The 5,826-nt window shown below is 30.7% G+C and overlaps 1 long non-coding RNA gene across 1 annotated transcript; it reads right to left on the reverse strand.

Moving 5' to 3' along the window:
- Positions 1-3,330: 3,330 nt before the first annotated feature.
- LOC113505337 lies at positions 3,331-4,756 on the reverse strand. Its single transcript, XR_003401620.1, has 2 exons — positions 4,555-4,756; positions 3,331-4,003 (listed from the first exon to the last, which is right to left on the reverse strand). It is a non-coding gene; the product is annotated as an uncharacterized LOC113505337 (long non-coding RNA).
- Between the last annotated feature and the right edge of the window lie 1,070 nt (positions 4,757-5,826).

Here is a 5,826-nt window from a genome sequence, read left to right on the forward strand (position 1 = left end):
ATATAGATAACATTTTAATTTGTATATTTATTTCGATTATCATATTTATTTTTTCATTATTACTGAACAATTATGCGGTGCTTGAGCATCTATTTAACAGACAACGTATGAACACATTATATTAAATACTATTGACTCTAAAATATGAACTTAAAATATATAAGTGCTATAAATTTGAACACAAACACAATATCTCCATATTAAACTATACAGATAATTTTAATATTATTTAGGTATTAATTAATTTTATATTTAGGATTTTCACTTTATGTTCCTACGTATACTAAATAAACTATAACAGGCTTCAAAACGATACAATTTTTAGGAACCACGTTCTGTTTAACAACGTTTTATTTGCATAAAATATATTTTTTTACGTTTTATCAATAAAATATTTCGGAGTTCAATTTATAAAAGTCAATTTCAATGTCAATATGAAATAACCATTTGTATGCAAGTACATACGATTGACTTTAAAAAATTTCGTCTCAGTTTTCACCGACAGTGTGGCGCCGCCGTATAATATATCCTCCTAAATGAAAAGTAAAGGCGAAGTTATAATGATGTTTAAATAAATAAGTGATTATAAATCTAATGTACTACATGCATAAGGATTAAAAGTGTATGCCAGCATGTATGACTTATTTTAAATACACTATAACTAATTATCATTTCTCAAGTGTGTATACCGTTTTATTATTTGGGGGTATAAAATCAGTGTCATTCAGGATCATCTCACAGAATATTTTTAACAGTGCATTCTGCAGTTATATCTATATTGATTTACATTGTTTAATCAGTGTGTTTAATAAATAAAAACAGTAAGTATGTACGTGTCATTTAACTCTATCAATTTTGTGTACATACACTGTACATATGGGTGTGACCGCGTCTCATGAGCTCAGAGGTCGCGAGTGTATTTAGTGAGAGAGATTCTATGAGTTCGATTCCCAGGCAGGAAAATAGCTTGAGTGGTCAGAGGGTTTAATATTATCATGAATGGGTGGGAGGGGTGATTACAGTTGTAAACAAATGAATTTGTAAGTAGACCTGCTTTTCAATGTTTTATAATTTTGTTTTATTTCAGGTCTTCCAATCCATTTGACTCCGACAGTGAAGTGATCCCTATATCACAAAAGCGGAAGCCTTCAAATAAGCCGTTGACATCTAAGCCGTCAATGCCGAAGGGAAAATAAAAAAAAAACGAGTGCAAGAACAGCTGTTTTCGACTGCTGCCGGAAGTGAGTCTAAATCAGAGGCTGATCTTCCGACTGCGCCTGCCTCTTAGAGTACATCTGATAAAAGGACGAGAAAACGATCCATCATCCCTGATTCCGAGGTGAATTTAATGTTATTTAATAATTAATGTAGAAAAAAAAAACAATGTATTTTTATGTGGTGGTGTAAAGCATAGTTACTACTAATAAGTATGAAGTCTAACCAAGTGTAATTAGGTCAACTTTGTAGAACAATTTTATAGCAGATGCAAGAGGTTTAACTGTACGGAAAAAAGGACGATGTTATGAATGTTATCAAAAGTTTGCATCTACCTAATAACTTAAAATTTGTCAAAGGAGTTTCGAGCGGTTTATACTTTTTAAGATCTATAAGATTTAATTTATATATGCTAAGCCGAAATAAATACATTTAAAAAATTATGAATGCTTATATCCAGAGATATTATTATTATTATCAAAATAATAATCGTCGGTTTGTGCCCAATACATTAATTGGGTCTGTCTATTACCATGAATCATTAAATTATGGTAAAATTAGGTATTTATTTCGAGACATTGATTTGTTACATTGACTAATGTTTATTATTTTGTTGTTTCCAGGAGGAAGAGTCATGTGAACCAATTCGAGCAGCAAAGTTGAAGAGCTATCTATCTCGGCGAGTGGGTTCTGGTTACACTATCCAAAGTGACCCTACAAGACGAGGAGAATTTTATATTGAGGTCCGCATCTCGAATTGCAAGGAGTTGGAGGCTATTTCAACTGACCGTTGGAAACATTCACTGCTATGTTTTAAAACAGCAGTGAATGACGATAGTCCAACTTGGAAGGCGATTACTCAGTTGGTTGGAACAGTTAAAGAGGATTTCTCCTCCATCCAGCCAATTTTGTACCCCCAAAATCATTTTTAATTGTTTAATGTGTTTTAATTTTTTAATTGACATTATTTTATATTGAGCCATATTATCAATACTATACAAATTTTATAACCATACTAGCTGTTGCCCGCGACTTCGTTCCCGTGGGTAGAAGAAGATTTAAGTTATGATTTATAACCGTCCTGTTTTTTTCACATTTTCCATTGTATCTTCGCTCCTATTAGTCGCAGCGTGATGGTTTATAGCCTAAAGCCTTCCTCGATTAATGGTCTATTCAACACAAAAAGAATTTTTCAATTTGGACCAGTAGTTCCTGAGATTAGCGCGTTCAAACAAACAAACAAACAAACTCTTCAGCTTTATATATTAGTATAGATTATAACCCAACAATTAATAAATGCATTGCTCTCTTACAGAATCTATTTGTTAGATAAAAAAAGACAATATAATTAAAAAATATAAATAAGTTAGATTCAATAATAATTTTACATGTATTTTCTTACAGAATCTACTTAGTAGATAAAATTTAAAAAACTAAATTAAAACCTAAAAATAAAAACAATACAAAATTAAATTATATAAAATTCTGATTAAGAAAAAATAGAAATACCTACCTAAAGCTTTTCTGAAATTATCCAAAATGTTTTTCTGTCAAGCTTGTAATATTAACGTTCACAATTATTCTTCTCACAAAAAAACCAACATTCATAAATGTAATAACCTCATAAAAACTCAATTTGATAATATTCGTATAATAGCTTGTGCTTTTAAAAACAAAATAGTCAAATATAAAATAACCCCTCAAAGTTTTACTATTACTCCTGAAAAGTTTTTAAATGAAAGGACATAGCCGAAAATTGTATGAACCTGTGCCCCAGCATGTACACGAATAAAATCTACGTCAATTAATAGTAAACATCGTCAGAAACAAGAATAAAAAAGATTTATTTTGCTCAGCAGTCGCTGACAAGAGTTATGAAGGTTGAAAGTTAAGTAAGGTTAGGTTGAAAGTTAAACTATGGTTAAAGCACTTTTATGTTCCTGGTATATAAATATTTAATCTAGACGTTTAATATTCATAATACAATCACTTGAACACTGAGAGCAGCATTATTTTTCAATTTGAGTAAATCTAATTGATTGGAGGTTAGAACAATATTACACAATGTTATTCTACTGATAACATTTTGGATTAGACAGCAAATAAAAGAAATTAAATTGTTGAAACATTTAATTTTAATGAAACATTATAAAACGCGGCTGGTGAAAAGACAGCTTCTTGGTATCTCGTCCATACCAAGTAAAAAGGAATTGTCATAATGTGAGCACAACATCCAACAGTCTGGTTGCCAGATACACAATTACACCAATACCATTTCTAGGTTGGTCTTCAAATGAGGGAAGCTCGTTTATAAAAAATATGTGTAATATTCACGCCTGGACGTATGTCTCGATTTAATACGTCCTCTTAATAGAAGAGGATGATTTCCTTCAATTTCAAGTGCTGCGAAAGTATTTGTCAAACTTGAATTCTGTAATAATAACTCCCATTCATTAGAATGCGCATAAAGCTTATTATAAAACAGGAAGGCTGATTTAATTAAAGTAGGCACAAAATAATCTGCACTTTGCTGACATCCATCAAATATGCATCGCCTAGATGTATTAGCACAACATCTATAATTAGGTAGGGCAATTGATGAAACATCTTGACCTGGGCCAAGATGAAGTTGTGGGGCAAGTGGTGGAGGAATTGGTATTTGGATATTTTGATCAGGTTGGTGATCTTCTAAGGCGTCAAAACGGTTGGAATCAGTAATAATTCTTCGGCTCACTTCTCTGTTAGCTCTCATGTAACAACCATGACATAACAAGTTGGCTGCTCTAACCTGAAAAAAAAAGATGAAACTAATACCACTCACACTTGACAATCAATAGCTTAACTTTCTATATTTGTAAACTGAAATGTATGTACATAACAATATTATTATTTTATTGCCAACATCAAAGCAAGACACATATTACAAAATAAAATACCCCGTCTCATCTCTGTCAATCAAACAGATACTCATACAGTTTTTACCAATATATAGAGTGATTAATGTGGAAGGTGAAAGTATATAATACATCCATATTATAGCATAGAAATACAGAGAGTTCCAAAGATTTGTAAAATCCATGTGGAGTCAGAGTAAATCACTAGTTATCTAAATAAGGCAAGTAAAGGCTTGTCCTAACTGATTCTTAATTGAAAATATTCCTCATTAATAATAATTAATATTAAATCAGCATTAAATATTACTTTATAGTAACTATATTGACTCGCCTGTTACATTTTGAATTAGAACTTCAAATAAGTTTAAATTATTTAATGTATTGACTACACTATTAAAACTGTAACAATTATCCACATGTAGATATTTAAAAACGTACTACTTACATGTCATCATGTAAGTACTGCCACAGTGATACAACTGAGGCGAGAGGGCTTCCCTCCAGAATTTCGTGTTTTTTGGCATGTGTAACTGATTTACCACAGCCATAACAAAGATTGATATGACCGAGTTGTCTTTCCCTGAAATTCGTTGCAAGACATCTTGATATCTTGTCATAACACGCACCACAGACATGGCTATGAGATGATAGCTGTGAAGGTAAAATAAGTATCTTTATTAGTCTTGAGATTATAGATAGGTATTTAAATAATATGAATGCTGTAGGTATAAAAAATATTTAATGATGCTACAACATACCTCGAATGTTAACCACTCCGATAAAAGAACAGTCATATCTGGAGGTAATGATGATAAAACATGTCTCCTGATACTTTCTCCGATTGTGATCCGGTTGTAAAAGGTCCATTTTCCTTAAATATACACAGTACGACTAGCTAGTGGAGCACTCGCGTGGGGCTACGACATATTATATTTATAAACGAAAAAACAAACCGCCGCAATGACAGTTTATTGTTTATGTTTACAAATTATGTGAGAATGTGATTTGACATTGACATTAGACGCTCGATATTCATCACTTCAATGTTGTCAGCACAAAAGTGACTATCTACCTTTGTACGCGAACTTAGTTTTATTTACTTAATAATATTTATGGTTTCATTTATTTAAATAAATCAAAAAGCTTAAAAAAAATATGTGTTATGTAAGTTATAATTAATTATGAACATTTTACATTTTAAGCTCGATGTCTATAGTGACGGACTTTCCCTACTTTGTTCTTTGTGAATATTATATGGCAACATTAAGGGTACTTTTGAGTGGAGTATAAACGAAGAAAATCTTTTTATTGTATGTTTTTTTCTCCCGCTGCTACAGTAAATTGAACTATTTTCAAAATTCCTTATTCGTTTTTTTATAATTATTGGTTTTATTTTGGTTCTTGTACACTCTGGGGCAGAATCCGGCCAAGTCCTTTATAATGCTAAATGTATTTTATATTATATGAAATAAATGATTTGTAATAAAAAAAGGTGTTTAAATTGTGTTATTTTATATACCTATACCTTAGACTGTTAAAACAAGACAAAAATAATGAAACACTTAAATGGTTGATAGCTATTACATTTATTTATTTTTACAGAAATATGTCCCTTTTAATTTTCTTACTTATACCTAAATAGATAATATACAATTGGCTTACTTATATAAAATAAAAATTATTAAAATAATAATAATAACAATAATAACAATAACAA

This window comes from Trichoplusia ni, chromosome 25, assembly GCF_003590095.1.
Source record: "Trichoplusia ni isolate ovarian cell line Hi5 chromosome 25, tn1, whole genome shotgun sequence".
Taxonomy (NCBI): domain Eukaryota; kingdom Metazoa; phylum Arthropoda; class Insecta; order Lepidoptera; family Noctuidae; genus Trichoplusia; species Trichoplusia ni.